Source organism: Perognathus longimembris, chromosome 8 (assembly GCF_023159225.1).
Source record: "Perognathus longimembris pacificus isolate PPM17 chromosome 8, ASM2315922v1, whole genome shotgun sequence".
Lineage (NCBI taxonomy): Eukaryota > Metazoa > Chordata > Mammalia > Rodentia > Heteromyidae > Perognathus > Perognathus longimembris.
The window spans coordinates 53,014,005-53,031,252 of record NC_063168.1 but is presented as its reverse complement, the minus strand read 5'-3'; the positions used below and the strand labels follow the sequence as shown (position 1 = coordinate 53,031,252).

The 17,248-nt window shown below is 41.7% G+C and overlaps 1 non-coding gene across 1 annotated transcript; it reads right to left on the bottom strand.

The window, feature by feature from the left end:
* Window positions 1–17,146: 17,146 nt before the first annotated feature.
* On the bottom strand, window positions 17,147–17,248 carry LOC125356966. Its single transcript, XR_007212003.1, has one exon. It is a non-coding gene; the product is annotated as a small nucleolar RNA U13 (small nucleolar RNA).

The window sequence follows — 17,248 nt, the reverse complement described above, 5'->3', positions numbered from 1 at the left end:
CAGTTTAAGCTCTAGTGTATAAAGAACACAGGGGGCAGAGAACTGTTAGTGAACAAGGCAGGGCTGGGCTTCAAGCCTTGGACTCTCATTGTGTTCTACATCAAGCCAAAGGCTATTTGCATTGAACTGATTGGATTCTGGCAGAGTGGTGGTTGAGAGGATAGTAACTTTCATGGCCATTACTTTTTCTAAGTGTTTGAGGGGTTTCTTTTCCTTCGATCAGCACATTTCATCATCAGAGCAACCCTATGAGGTAGGAGCATTTGGTTTTACCCCATTTGTAGATAGAGAAGCAAATGCATGAAATACTAAAAGCCCATGTCTAACACAGCCAGCAAGGGATGTGAAGTTGGACAACTGCTCCTGACCACTGTGCAATCCTGCCAGCAAATGGGGGACCAAAGGATGAGGAGAGGAAAGACAGGAAGTGGCAGAAAGCACTACAAATGGAAGGAAGGAGCTGGGAGATGGTGGCTCATGTCTGTAATCCTAAACCACTTGGTAGGCTGAGATGATCTAAGGATCATGATTCAAAGCCAGCTTGGGCAGGAAAGTCTGTGAGACACTTACCTCTACTAAAAACTACCTCAAAAATGCCAGAAGTGGAGAGTTGTGGCTCAAATGGTAGAGCACTAGCCTTAAGCAAAAGAATCTTGGAGACAGTGCCCAGGTTGAGGCCTCAAATCTACCATGTGCCCGCACGCACGCACAGACACACACAAACACACGCGCGCGCGAAAGGAAGAAGGGAAAGAAAGGTTGATTTAAAAATAATAACTTGGAAGAATTATGGGGAGAAAAGGAAATTATAGGAAGAAATGTTTATGAAAAAAATCTTAAGATTTGGTTTTTTAATATTAGCATGCATTTTCTAGTTTCACAGCTTAAATTCACAATAACTTAATATGTATCTTCCCTTACATTTTTAAGTCTTTTTTAAGTTCCCACCTTCTCCTACCTACTACCACCACCAAGACAGGGAAAGTCCTTGAAACTAATTTAAAATTTGGAAATCTAATTTGTGACTGGGTAATCTACTGGAAGTTACCTGTGAAAAGTGAGTTGGAAGTTACTAGTGTCAGGTAACTGTGACTCCAGCCCTATTTGCACAGTCCCAGCCAGGCAGTCTGGGCCCACCATGTTGGGTGTGAAATTCATGTGGTGCCCAGCACTGAGGATCATCATTTTTTAAAGGTCTCAGTCATAACAATAGTGATTTCCCCAGACAAACCATTAATTCGACAGTTTATTTTTGTCTCTGATTGAGACACATTTTATTTCCCTTTTATTTTTTAGTTCTAAGGAGCCCAGTGTACTTTGCTATGGTAATTATTTTGAGATTTATTGAGAATACTTTGGGGCCATCTGGGAGCTATGCCAAATTTTGTGAGGGTCTGAAAAATATACAAGTTGGGGAATCTTTAGGACAAAGGATACCATACTACAGATACAAAATTGAGTTTATAATAAAATAGACATCATGACAAATTACATGATATAAAGATCTGATGAATACCACAGACAAGACAAAAGCTAGAAAAGGAGCATCTTATTATTATTCGTGAATGGTATGGCATGCCTCTAGCATACTTTAGCATTTTTGTCTTTAGCATATTTTATTTAGCTTTCTTTTCTCATTTCACCATGTGGCATTCATTTTAATGTCACTTTCTGTTGAAATGATAGAGGATGAAATATTGGGATTTAGCATGATCGCGAGACATTTGTGTTTTATTAGGCATGATTTAGGAAAGCTCTTCTCAGCCTCATTTCTCGCTGGCAGTGGCCCACAGTAACTTCCTCAGCAGCCCTTCCTCCCAGGGTGAGCCCTTGAAGAGCTCCAGCCCTCGGAGCACCTCGGGCCAAGGCTCAGTGTCCCCACCAAAGCATCCTGGAGTAATCAATGCAGCTCTTTCAGACCTTGGCACCTCCAGTACCCAGCCCCATCCCACCCCAGCGATGGGTAGGTCCCAATAAGCCTTGAAGCCTGAGTCATAGTAGGCACAAGCAAGGATACAAGCCACATCTTGTTTATATTCTTCTCTTTAGGGGAAAGGGGGGTTAAAGGCAGGATCTGAAGCTCAGTGTAGGCCTCTAGAAATAACTTGTCCTAAGAACTGGGTGCTTTAGAATATAAAAGCTGCCTACTAACCATCCTCACCACCAGATTCACCATAGTCCTTAGGGACCATACTCCCCAAAGCCTTCATCCTGAAGATGAGGCTGCTCTTGAGTGGATGAGTGGAGGAAAGACCAGGAGACAAGAGTGGGCACTTGCTCATGTAAATGAAGCCCATTGAGGAATAGCTGACTAATCCCAATACTTCGCTATCCCCTTCCAGACTGTTGATAGCACAAAGGTCAGGAGTCAGCTGGGTATCAGTGGTACCCTATGTTCCTATACCACTTGTCATTGCAGCAGACTAACAGCAGTGTCTTGTTATGATTACTCTCTGTGTATATAAACAGACTGCATTGATTGTTCAAAATTCATCTGGTACTACTCTGCCCTGTGGTGTGGTTTTATTTTGCTTTCCCTGTCTCCATGCCTGCCCATGAAAGTCATCCTCCCCCATCAAACGCTATTTGAGTGAAGGAAGATCATCCATAAAACCTTTAGATCCACATTATCGATTGTAGTGTTGCTCACTTCAAAATGCAAGAGCACTTTTTGTGTGTGTGTTTTTAGTAAAATTAAGATCTTCAGGTGACATCAGGCGCTCTGTTGTTTGCTCAATCAACATTTGTACAAACAAATGAAGCAACTGAAGAGAGACACTTCACATGTTCTTTAGGACCCTAAAGAGAAAGTTGAGAGTCATTTCTACCCTTAGGGAGAGATGTGACAGGCAGAGGGCAGAGGAAGAAGAAGAATGGAAGTATAAAAAGGGCAAGGGGGGCTGGGAATATGGCCTAGTGGCAAGAGTGATTGCCTTATATACATAAAGCCCTGGGTTCAATTCCCCAGCACCACATATATAGAAAACAGCCAGAAGTGGCACTGTGGCTCAAGTGGCAGAGTGCTAGCCTTGAGCAAAAAGAAGCCAGGGACAGTGCTCAAGCCCTGAGTCCAAGGCCCAGGACTGGGAAATAAATAAATAAATAAATAAATAAATAAATAAATAAATAGGACAAGGGCTAGGCACTGGTGGCTCACACCTCTAATCCTAGCTACTCAGGAAACAGATATCTGAGGGTCGAGGTTCAAAGCCAGCCTGGGAAGGAAAGTCAGCGAGACTCTTGTCTGCAATTAACTATCATAAAACCTAAAAGTGAGGCTGTGACTGAAAGTGATAGAGTGCTAGTCTTACGCAGAAAAACTGGAGGACAGTGTCCAAGCCCTGAGAGCAAGCCCATGTCAGACCAAAAATGGGGAGGCAGGCAAGGAAGGACTGGTGAGGAAATGGGGAAGCTCAGCTTGTCACAGGCCAGACAAGAGACAGCAAGTCTAAGGCAACATTGGGGTCAGCCTTAGACTCTCATATCTAATAATTAAATAAAACTTTAGTTCCTGGGATAAGTTAAGAAAACAATAGCATTCTCATTGAGTCAGGGAGAAAACTATTTAGTGTGAAGACAGAGATTAGACTTTGGTGCCAGACTTCCAGCCCTGGCCTGTACATCATTGAAAGAAACAATATTCCAAATTACAGAGTTTCAAGCCACTTATGATTAAAGTCCACAAGGACATAGCTTCTCTGTTCCTATTTTCCTTAAAAGTGGTGAAGGCTGCTAAAATAAAGGGATAGAGTCTTTGGACAAAGAGGCATTTCTTGAAAATTGTATAATTGCAAGCTTAGCCAAGTACGTATCTCCCATGGGAATGGTTGGTTGGAAGGGAAAATAATCATTTAAGATGAGTGATAGATAACCAGTTTGGTGCCTATATGAGATAAATTCATGAGAATGACCTAGGATTGGGCCCTGATCTCCTTAGGAAACAAATTACTTGCACGGGATTGGTGATTTTGCCACAAGATGTTGGTAGCTCACACATGCTTTATATTCCTTTGTATTTTCATGCAAAAATGTGGGAGCCATTGCTACAGAATAATTTACAATAATTTATACCATCTTTGCCTGAATTATGCTTGAATTATCTGGCAATTGCAACTTCCCATCTCAGTATAAGCCGTCCCATTTGTCTGTCTGAACTGGCCAGAGAAATTGGAGGAAGGGACAAATTTTATCCAAGTTTTCCCAAGCCCATTAAACTAAAGATGATCAACCTTCACTTTCTCTACAAGAAAAAGAACTTGCTGCAGTACAGAAACAGTTAACTCCTCATGTCCTCCGAACTGCCCCCTACCCTGGTCTCAAAGCCAGACCTGCTTTCCAAGTACAGTATTCTCAGGATGCAGAGAGCCCTGGAGGAATGCAATGACCAACAATAGCCAGATGCCAGCTTCCGGTTCTTGTCCAAGGGAGGAGCTGGTGGGCGGTGGCAGACCTCAGAGGAAGCATGCAACCAAAGCATCACACGGACCACTGTGACTCAGCCCCAATCTTTTCACCAGTGGATCTGAAGACTAGCTGCTCCTGGACCCAACACTTCAAGGAGTACTCTTAAAAGTGGATTTTGGCTCTTACATCCTTAGAAGCCAGTCATTAGAAAAGTGATGTCCTTCCCACCTTAAGTTATTTATGAATCATACACATCACTGTATACACATTTTCATGATAGTTGGATGAATTCTAACAAGTTTATACATAATGTAATCTCTATCACAATTAATACATGGAATATTTGCATTACTACAAAAGATCTCCTGGAATTCCCTTCCACTCAGGCACTCCAGCCTGGGCCACCACCAATTTGCCTTCTGTCCCTATACGTGACATGGCTTGCTAGAACACCATGTGAGTGAACTCTTTTATAAGTTTAGCTCTGTTGCTAAGCATGATTTGGAGATCCAGCTGTGCTATTGGGTTCATAAACAATTCTCTTTTGTTGCTGAGTAGGGCTCCTTAATTTAAATATGGCAAAATTAGCCTCACCTGTGTGACACTAACAGTTTAGTGTTATGATTAAAGATAACTTGATAGCATAGTGAAACCTAACAACTTGAGAAATGGTGGTAGATGGTGGAGAAAAGGGTTAAGAAAGCATTACATAGGTGATTATATAGTTAAATATTTGATCAAAACACATTATATACATGTTGAAAATGTCACGAATGAAGCTTCCTTCCATAACTAACCTGTGCTAATTTTTTTTTTCTTACTAGAAGGGGGTTACAAAGCTGGGCATCAGTTACTCACACTTGTAATCCTAGCTAATCAGGAGGCTGAGAGCTGAGGATCATACTTCAAAGACAGCCTGAGCAGGAAAGTGTTTTTATCACCACTAAACTACCCAAAAAGCCAGAAGTGGACTTGTGGCTCAAGTGGTAGAGTGATAGCCTTTAGCAAAAAAAAAAAAGAAAGCTCAGGGACAGTGCCCAGAGCCCAGAGTTCATGCCACAGGGCCAGGAGAAAGGAAGGGCGGGAGGGAGGGAGGGAGGGAGGGAGGAAGGAAGGAAGGAAGGAAGGAAGGAAGGAAGAAAGGAAGGAAGGAAGGAAGGAAGGAAGGAAGGAAGGAAGGAAGGAAGGAAGGAAGGAAGGAAGGAAGGAAGGAAGGAAGTTTACAAATTGTTTAGTTCTTTGAAAACTATGACAAATATCAACGTACAAGTCTTTCTGCAGCATGTTTTCACTGGGGGGATGGGCAGAAAAATCACAGACAAATAACACTGATGGGTCATTTCATGAGCATATTAATGAGCTATATTTGTAAAAGATTAGACAAACTTTCAGATGATTTTTTAACATTTTTCTCATCATAAATACATGAGAGTTTCAGTTGTCTCACATTCTCCTTACCACTTAATATTTTCTGCCTTACTCCTATTTTAGCTGTCTTAATTTATGTGTGGTGCTATTTTACTGTGGCTTTCACTGACACTTTCCCAAGTAGTGATGTGGACTGTCTTTTCATGTGCTCATTGAGTATTTCTGTTCCTGATTCAGTTGTACCAGACTACCTCGACCTCACCAAAGTTGATGATCCTGCTGCCAACAGTCCTTGTCTTTCTTGATTTAACAGACTTTCTTGATTTAAATAAACTGACAAAACAGCTCTTTTCACTTTTTTGTTGTTGTTGGTGGTGGTTGTGGGGCTTGAACTCTGTGTCTGGGCGCTCGCTGTCCCTGAGCTCTTCAGCTCAAGGCTAGCACTCTACCATTTAAGCCACTTCTGGTTTTCTGGTGGCTAATTGGAGATAAGAGTCTCACAGACTTTCTTACCAGGGCTGGCTATGAACCACGATCCTCACTCAGATCTCAGCCTCCTGAGTAGCTAGGATTACAGGCGTGAGCCACCAGCTCCCGGCTCCTTTCACTCATAGCTCAGAATGAGACTAATCGAGACAGACCTTCAGAAATCTCCTGTGTCATTGAAACGTTGTTGGAGAAAAGGAGAGATAGAACCATCTTTCTCTCTTTGTCAGCTATACTTATGGAATCTCCACTGATATAATCCCAACAGCCAGTCATAAATTCTCAGACTTCCTGCAACACAATCTATGCTCCTTATTTTGTCATTCAATTCTATTTTCTTTGACTTGCCCTCTATTCCATATGGGCATATGTTCATTAAAAAGCACCCCCAACTTATTTCACTTCCTATAGTTCCCAGAGTATGCCCCAATTTTAAAGTTTAATTTGCCTTTTCTTTATACAGTGAAGAGAGAATGACAGAGAATTTGAGGTCACATTTACTCTAAAATTCAGAGCAGTTGTTTCATGAGAAAACAAAGTTTTCACCTCCAGGACTTTGTGAGATTCCCTCCCCCAACTTCCACATTGTTGACAATGTAAAACAAACCCCTGTGTGGCAATCATCGTTATGAAATACATCAGCATATTGTTTTGAGTTTTGAACTGCATGTATTAACTTTAAAATAACATGTCTTGGTCGGGTAGAAATTTGCAGAAACTAAGATAAAAAGAGTTATTGGTAGAGATGTTTATGCCTCCAGCTATCTTTTTCTCTTTTCTTTGACTACAAAGAGTGCTGGCAGTTCTTTACTTTTCAGAGCCATCTCCTCAGGAAAATTCTGGAAGTGGTTCCAAGAGGAGGTCACCACTCTACACTGGGTCTTCATGAGGTCTGGACCCTTCCCACCCTTTGCCTGCTCTACCCATGGATGCATCAGCTCTTGCCCTGCCTCTGCCAGCTTTGCCTGCACGCAGCCAGGATATAACTTGCGGGATATGCTCTAGAGAGGCAGGGCCCAGCCTGCTGGCTAACTTCCACTTCTACCTCTGACATATTTTGATGCCTCTGTGTGATAGAAGTTCAGGAAAAGCAGGGGAGTCTAATCCTAGATGCTTCTTGAGAACTGTTTGGTACAGAGGATGACCACAGGGCCATAAAAATTAGAGGGGTTTTTTTTAGTGGAGAATTTAGACTTCTCACTTTTTTGTTTAAGACAGGGTTTCTCTATGTAGCCCAGACTCTCCTTGAACTCATGACCCTCCTGCCTCAGGCTTTCAAGTGCGAGTGGTAGAATTACAGACATGTGCCTTCACGTCTGGCTTACAAACATTCTTGATCGAATGCTTGAATCGTTTTGTTAAGATTAGCATCCTGTAATGTATTTATATTTATTTATATGTATTAATGCTCTACCAAACTGTTTATGATAATACATGTACAAAAATTAAAAAATAGATAGGGTAAGATTATCTGTTCTTCTTGATTTAAAATATCATAAAGAAGAAATAAATGGACATTTTGTTAATATGATAAGTCTATCTGAACTCATTGTGCTTTTGAACAGAGCTTTGAAATTGGGTGGGGGTGAGCAAGATAATATCAATACTACTGTTTAATAGTGTTCTGAGGGGTATTAGCACTAATTGGAAAAGACAAACTGGAAAAGTAATGTACTAAGAAAAGAAATATCATCACTTATAATGGTTAATAACTTTATATGTATAAAAGAAACCTGAGGGAACTAAGTGTAACTTATTTTCAACTATGAGAGGATTAGCTAAGGTGTAGAAATCAGTCACCATCACATGTATACATAGAAGTCCTTTAGAAGATGTACCAAATGATAACACTTCATTTACCACAACAGAAACAGAACTGATTATCTATGAATGAATGTAACAGCAATGTCCAATAGATAAGCAGAAGCTGAAGACCCTCTTCCCCCACCCCCACCCTTGCCCACCTGTAAAGGCTTGAGATAACAGAAAGACATGCTATACTTTGACTAGAGACATGGCATCCTAAGATGATCAAATGTCCTTCAGTTAATTGATTAACGTGCTGTAACTCTAATATAAATAATAAGACTGTTTTGTGTTCTAAGTTCAAATGAAAAGAATGCAAAGTAAGCAACAACTTTCAAATTCCTAGTGGTTATGAAAATATTGAAAATATCAAGTAAGTTAAATGATGTGGGTAATATCAACTGGACAGGAAAAGATGTGCACAGCTATATTGCTCAAAGAAATATTGTGAGTGACATGGGGGGAAAAGAAAGGGGGAGGAGAGAGGGGGGTATGAGAGACGAGGTAACAAACAGTACAAGTAATGTATCCAATGCCTAACTATGAAACTGTAACCTCTCTGTACATCAGTTTGATAATAAATTTTTTTAAAAAAGAAATATTGTGAGTGAGTAGCCAGAACAATTGATAAAATGGAATTTTAAAAGCCTCAAATACACATGCAATTTAATATACAGTAAAAGTGGCATAGAAAAGTACTCAATAAATCCGCTGTGGAGGATCCGAAGGGTGGCAGAGAGAAGAAATAGGCTATAAAATTGCTAAGCAATTGTTTTAGCTGGAGCCTAACCAGCAACAAACAAAAGCATGCTCAGCTCATCCATGATACTCACAGACCCACTTAAGAGGCGCCCACACTTGTGTTTGACCAGCTTTACATAACAAGCACAGACACCATTCCACATTACAACATAGTAGTTGCTCAACAGAAGTAACAGGTACATTCACTATTTCATTCTGAATACCACAACAAGAAAGGGTATGCTTACTAGGAAGGAAATTAAGGCTTAGAAGAAATAAAGACAAGTAGAAAGAAAGACAAAAGGAAGAAAATGCCCTTCCTTGGCCCATACCTTATCGCTGTGGCTCAGTTGACCATATGAACAAGCCCATGGGCAGGGATTTTGAAGATCTCATCTCAGAGCCATGCTGATGTGTCCTCTGCAAAAAGCATTGTCTATACAGAATCACTCCAGGAGCCCAGAGGCACAGTCTGTAATCAGCTCACTGGGGTCACCTAGAATAAGGGAAATGACACAGGTGAAATATACTTTTCAAACTCTGGTGGGTGATGCTCAAAGAACAATGGCTCACTTTGAGTTGAGCCTAGTGTGTGACAAACACTAAGTTCTCTGTTGTTGCTTTTTACTTCCACAGGAGACCTTGATGCTATCGACTCTGTCAGTCCTGCTGGAATTGCCATACCATCCATCACAGTAACCAGCATCTTCCTACAATGCTTCCTTTGCATTCATCACAGCAGGCAACTGAGCCTTGGAAGAACCTCAGGGAAGACACAGAGCTGAGTCGGGACACAGCAAGCCACAAGGACTTTCCTAGATACAGAGCTCAGATCAAAGCTCTGTTCTGGGCTGACATCTGTAACTCTTTAGCAGGTTTCTGTTGGGAAGACACAGGGCCAGAAATGCATTGTGAAGTGTCAAATACTGATTGGCAAGGATGATCAATGCAACCGAAGGTACCCTGGTGACTGTCTTGTCTATTTCCAGAGACAGAGTAGACTGGGATGAATAGCCAAGAACCTGCTACATCATAAGATCCCACATATTAAAAAAAACATTCTCCCAGTTTCCCAAAAATATGATATAGGCCTTCAGGGCAAGGCAAAGTGATATAAAAAAAGAAAAAGGCATTCAATTTGGAACCGTATTCAATTTGGAACCATATTCAATTTGGAACCATATTCAAATCCAGACATGGCACTCTCTACCTGTGGGGACATGGTCAGTGACTTTAGTTCTCTCACACTCATCTTCCTCCTCTGAAAAGTGGGGATAAAAATTCCTGTGAACCTTGCAGAGGGAAGGGGTTTAGAGGGAAAACACTAGGAGAAAACGAGGAAAGGGGTGACACTGTTCCAAAGAAATGTACTCAACACCTGGCTTATGTAAATGTAACCCCTCTGTACCTCACTTTTACAATAAAAAAGTTCCTGTGAACAATTTTGTTAGAAGACTAAATAAATCATGAATCAACTGGCACATTCAAATGGAGAATATTTTCTCAGCTTCCCTCCCTGACTCTTCTGGTTAATTCCACCTGCCACAGAAGGTGTATGTACCCATAGGTTTGTGTTTCCACGCCTCTCATCTGCTGCTCAAGTTATCTACACATAAGAATTTAGCAAAGCCATGTTGATTATTCTTCCAGATTCAATTTGTCTAATAAATATCTATGTTCAGCTGTGGGTTCACCTCCTAGAATTTCTTTACAAAACCAAAGCAAGTTTCTCCCTAGAACTTGCACAATTTTCACTCATTGACTTGCCCCAGCACAATGCTGGTGAGTTGGTGCTGGTTTTCTTGACTTGATCAAGTCTCAAAACAGAGTTCAGAACTCTCATGCTACATCCTTGAATGCATATGTTTGTTTTCACATTCTGATTGGCTAGGAAGAGCTTGAAAGAAGCTCAGGAATGGCAACTCCAATGAACTTTACAAGGGTGAAACCCCTCCCTCTTGGGCAGGTCATGATGCCATTTTACAGATGATAAATCACAAGCTTGCTGAGGTTAAGTAACTCAAATAGGGTGCCAGAGATAGTAACTGCAGAGTTGAGAGTCACATGCACACAGTTCAGAATGAGATGGCCAGAGAAGCATTTTAAGATACAAGGACCCGATAGGCCTGTGGAGGTTGGCATTGATGGATACACTTGCAGGCCTGACCCTGAAGAGCCTGGCCACTCGCTTTCAATATTCTCATAGCTGTTGAGGCCTCTATTCTCACTTTCCTTTCCCTTCCTTCCCCATCTAGAGGGCGAAAAGTCGCTTCCAGTCTCCATTTTAGCTCAGAAGCAAGACTTGGGGGACTTTCTACTGGCAGGTGTCTGCCTTGGCTGTGGGCATCCTTGGAGGAGGGGGTGCAGCATCCCAGAGTGCATGTGGATCCAGTCCAGTGACAATGGACCACCAGTGGTGACTCTTTCCAGAGCGTTTTGCCTTTCCTTGGGGATGTTTTCTGGCTTCCCCAATAATTACATGAGCTCTGTTACTGCTGCAGATATGTTGATGCCTGGGGCAAAGGGCCAAGAGGAAAGTTGATATTCCATGTTGAGTAAGTTGTTTTCTGGGAAATTCTGAAATGTCTCCTGTATGGTTCATGGCTGGTTACCACTGTCTGCCTCTGGAGCCATGGAGCTTACAGTGCCTTTAGCAAGTACTCTAGCATTGGGAGATCAAGTTGTGTTGTTACTTTCCTGAGATCTCTCGTATAGCCCAATACAGACCATAGAGCTTCAGTCTTTGCCTCCACCACATCTGGAATAAAAGCTGCCACATGGTAGGCTCCCAGTAAAAGCCATTTGAAACCAGAATAGAAAGTGAGTTGATTACACAGAACACCTCTCACAAGTTCTCAGCACCAGGACTACCAGGTGTGCTGTGGATGGGTAGGGTCAGAGACATATTGGTCTTGCGAGACTTGATTCTTGAGTCTACCCCTCAGATTGCAGCATCTTTTCTTGGCAGCCCCCTGGCCAGCACTGACCCTTTGGCCAGTGTTGTAGATGTTATTGTAAGAAGTTGTGATTTGGTTGCTTAACTTAACAGGTAAAAATATCTAAACTTGCATAGAAAAGACTTCGACATATCAACTTGATGTATGTCCTCACACTACATGATTCAGAACTGTGCCTTCCATTGAACTGCTGTGTTCTCTAGTCTGAGACACAAGGTCTTCATTCTGAAATACTATCCTTGTGGGGAAAAAATGTCTTTGACTTGTTCCTTAATACCTTCATTTTTGAGGGGGTAGTCTTAGTTTGTGGGTTTGTGCATCTCTGTGAAGCAGAACCTGTCAGGGCTCTAGCAAGCCAAGACTAGTGAAGCAAGGAAAAGAAGATGCGTGTGCATGTTCTTTGTCAGCCCCAAAGTGCATCCCAAATGTGAAGTGGTTGTTATGAGCCAGTGCCTTGTGAAGTTGTTGGCCTAACCCAGGGTGGACAAACTTGTTCTCTAAAAGGCCAGGGAGTAAACACTTCAGACACTGCAGGCCATAGGTCTCTGTTACAATTACTCAAGTCTGCCATCACAGCAGGAAAGTAGCCATAAGTGATGAGTGAACAAATAAATATGATTATGCTTGAGTTTCATAAATTGTTCATGTGTTGAATGTCAAATAATTCATTGTTCAAAAATACAGGGTGTGGACCAGATTTGGGCCACAGTCCAGACTGTGTTGACCTCTAGTGTAAACCACAGACGATTCATCTACCATGATAGCTGGTGACCAATGGAGCCTACAGTGGCTATTGGAACAATATCAGAGTAATATACAAACAAATGTAGTGGCAGCAACAGAGAGCCATGCTCTCAGAAATGTGCATTTTTCATTGGAAATAAAACTGTTCTACTATATCTTCTTTTGACTTCGTTTATTTTCCATGTGGGGTATTGGCTTCTCTGTGAGTAAAGGCCAGGCTAGAATGAATTGGCCCATCTAGGAGAGGAGAAGGAGTGAGAAAGTCCAGGATGGAGAATCCCAGGTGAGAAAAAGTCACATTCAACCACCCATCATCCCTCAGCATGTGTTTAGGTCAAGATTTCAGGCCTTGCCCTGCAAGACAAAGCTGCCTTAGGAGAGGCCCCCTCCTTCGATTCTAATTCCCAGCCTTGGTGGGGAAGGATTGGAAAAGCAATCATCTACATTTTGTTTTCTTCGCCTCAGAAAACAAGACGTTTTTGCTCCTACAGGGAGGAAGTGTATAGTGCTTTTCCAGAGGCAAATTTGAGGGAGAAGCAGGAACAGAACCCCAAAGCCACAGTAAGCATGACTTTGAGCCTTCTTGTTTGAAGCTCCCTTTTCCACCAGAACATTACTAGGTACTGGGTCTCACTGTCGGTTATCTGAATGTGTTGAGGGTTCTGAACACAGGAAGTGGGGCAATGACCAGTTTTCTATTTCTGATTCCCTTCCTCCAAGAAGCTTTCCTGGATTTCCTACCCTCAAGTAGATGATGTCAGTTTCTCTTTCCCTTGACTTCCTCAAGTACTCTACCTTAACCTCCCGTTAGGGGTTTGCATATGTATTTTCATGTCATATTTATTTTCAAAGCCACCTGTCAAGGAAACAGAGTCTGAATCATGAAAACATTCTACTTCTTACAATATCTTGCCTAAAGTAGATAATAAACAGATAGCTACCAATTGAACAAAGGTAAAACACTCAATAAGTCGACAAATCATTGTTTCATTTATAACAGTGCTACCCACTTCTGGTGGAATAAAAGAAACAGGTGCCACTGTCCACAAGAGGCTACTCAACACCTGAAATACAGCTCATAAGACTTAAATGAATTATAAAGTTTGTTATTAAGTTAAATTAATTTTAATTTTGGTGTTGGTCCTGGGGTTTGAACTCAGGGCCTGGGTGCTGTACCTGAGTATTTTTGCTCAACGCCAGTGTTCTACCACCTGAGTTATAGCCCTACTTTAAACTTTTTTTTTGCTAGTTAATTGAAGATAAGAGCCTCATGGACTTTTCTACCCTGGCTGGCTTCAAACCATGATTCTCAGATCAGCCTCTTTAGTAGGTAGCTAAGGACTATAGGAACAAGCCACATTGCCCTGCTAATAATTTTTAACTAAGTTAAACTTAAATCACCCTATGTGAACAGTGGCTACCATGGTGGTTATCATAGTAGCAATGATATTGTCTATAAAACAATAACCAACGAATTCAAGTAGTTTGTTTCATGAGTAGATTGTTTATTCGAGCAGCAATCAGATCATCTGAATTTAAGACATAATGTAAGTCAATGGTTGGATTTTGTGTAGAAAAATCCAGCAGGCTGATTGGATGTGGGGGTGGAACAAAAAGATCCTACCCCATGGAGTTTACATTTACTTTCTGGGGAGAAGACTGGGAATGCAAACACCAAGCCATGGCTACTTTTCTATTGCATTCACAGGAAAGAAATGTTGGAGGAGGGGACAGAAGAAACAGAGAAAGCAGGTAGAGTGTGGAGAAGCAGACTAAGTATTAAACTGGATCTTCCGGCTCCCACCAACACTGACCCAAAGACCATGAGCCCTAAAGGAACGGCGGAAAGAGGACAGTTTTGGTTGGTTTTGTTAACAAAGCTTTGGTAGATGTTTCCTTTACAGAAGGAGGTTCCTGGAAGCCATGTTTAAAAACACACAGTAAAAAATTGCCCGATTCTTCCACTGCTTCGTGCAGTGTTCTCTCCCCCACCCCCACCCCTGCACTTCGCATTGCCAAATCCAACAGCTTGCAGAGCACAGAGCAGAGGTGCCAGCTATGGAAACTGCAGGAGCAGAGCCTTAAATTATAATGGTGATGGCAGGAAAGGGTGGAAAGAAAACAGAGGCGGCCACTGGGCCTCACGGAACTGGAGCAACTGTGAAATGTGAGCCCTAGGGAAGGGCAGGGAAGAAGCACAGAATGTCCCATATTGCTGGAGCATCTGCTAGCTCTCATTATAGAGGGAGAGTTCACAGATCTGGCCTCTCAGAGTGAGGCTCCTCAGAGCTGCTGTAATCTGACTCCTGGTTCTCTGGTTCCTTTCCCTAGGCAGGCTCAGACTATAAAGCATATCATCAGGAAGGGAAGCTTGCTGGACCCCCAGACACCATCCTAGAAATGAACTACAGGCTGCCAGCTGTGTTCTGCAGCCCCAACGAAGACTGGGTTAGTAATTCTTTTCAACCAGATATAATAAAACTTGTACTGGAAGGGCAGAGCTGAAGTTTATTACATACCCCTAGAAGATCCAGAAGTCAATTTGGAGCTCTTTGGTGCTTATTAATGTTGAAGAAATTACAGGCCATCCTAGCTTGCATTTTTAAAGATGCTGCTGAAAATTACATTAGCTCTGTGCTTCATCTTCAGGAACTGCTGTTGTGATAAGGGATGGACTTATAAATCCATAGCAGAGAATAGCCTGGGTTATTTGTCCAATGCCATTGGGCAATCCAGAAGCCACAACAGATGAAGGACCTGTCCTCCACTTCTGCCGTGGAATATGCTGAGATTATTTTCTTTTACACTGCCCAGATTATAAGTGGCCATAGTCAGTTTAATTGACCAGCTTTTTCATTACCACTATGGGAATTGATTATTGAGAATTGATCATTAATTATTGATCATTGTTATTGATAACTCAGGGCCTTCATGCAGGGAGCATGTAAGAGGACACTTACTTATTCTTAATGTCTACCCCTCAGTGTTGTACCCTTCAGAAAGCCTTTCCTAACTTATTCTCAACAGTCTTCCGAACACACACATGCCCACACATGCCCACTTATATCACCGTTTATACCACTTATAACTAACTGAATCTTATGTTTCCTTTTCAATAACATATCAGCTGAACTGAGGGCCTGAGCACTGTTACATCCCTAATACTCAGAACACTGTCTATACCTATGCCCCTCACCTACAAGGGGCCTGATCAACATTTGTAGCACATTAAGATTAGTTAATTTAATTAATTAAAATGCCTGGAGGGGAAATTGCAGCCCATGGCTTTACTATTGCTCATCCCAGAGTCTGCCATTTCCCATTGTGCCCTGTGAATCTGACATTCCTCTCCTCACCACTGCAATGCCACCCCACAGGCTGTGACCCTCAGGCTCACCCTGGCTTGACCTTCCTCATTCAGTGCATCCATCTTGTTTCATTTGCTGCCATGAGCAGCCATGCTCTCTGTCAAACTCAATTCAGCTTCATTGAAGCTCATTTGCACCAACTTCCTTTGAACTGTTTTTCACGTTTTAATGGCTTTTTTTTTGGTATAGTTTTATGAAGGTTTGCGTAAGTATTTACCCATGTACCACTGGCACAATCAGGACCCCCTTTAGCCCTAAACTCCCTCCACTTTAACCCCTGGCAATCACTGACCTGTTCTCCATCACTAAACTTCTGCTTCTGAGAAATCCTCCAGTTCATACTCTTTTCTGGCTGACTTCTTGCCCTCAACTCCCTCGAGATCCGTCTACATTGTTGTATGTATCCTGCAAAAACAACTGACCCACACCCCCATGAGATTTGTAAAGGAATTTCCCCTCCAAGAAACTATTTCCTTCACTTATCCTGAATCTTTACAATCATTCCCAAGATGCCTTTGTAGTCTATCTGGAAGATAAGTGAAAGTTCTCTAAAACCAACTCAGAGCCTCTCCTTTGGGCTCTAAATGGACACTCCCAAGCCAAAGTAGCAATGACATTGAGTGCAACTTTTGCTTCGCTGCCTCCTTTCCTGTTTTCTCAGTAACCAAAGTTGTTGTCTAGAAGAAATAAAGGCAATTTGGCACAGCATAACCCTGTCATCTGCAAATGTCCAACCCTGCCTGAATCCTGAGACATCAAATCATTTACCAAGTAAGGTCAGCAGAAAAAGATCTCCACACGGCCATTTATAGTATTCATTCATCTGTTCTATTTTATTAGATATGCATTGTATTTATTAATGAAGGCATATGTCCCTTTAAAAATAAATGAATGGAATACTTAGAGAAGATTACTGTTCTGCTGAGGAGGGAAACATACGTGTCAGCACTTTAAAGTCTCAATGCAATCTTTCAGTATTGCAAATCCATATCTTAGCTTGCTTGGTTATTTGCCATTGAAATTTAACTCCTTGCTGGTTGGCATTAATTCAAAGAATATATAGTTATCAGGACATTGGTAGAAAAATTAATGCTGAAAACTGCCAAAAGAAAAATAAATTATAATTTTTGTAATTAGCACCATCTAACTAAAGTTCATTTTCCTAGCCTAACTCACAAACCAATTAAGCTGAAGTTTTCTCATTTCTTATCGCCTAAAGAAAAATAAAAAGGAGCAAAGACTACAGTGGAGGATAGTTGATGCTATTTTTCATGTCAGATTGGTAATAAGTTGATTCTATAACAAGGCTTGAAGGAGGCAGACCTCACATCGTGCTATGAAAACCCATTTCTCAGCCATCAACTACATGTGGAT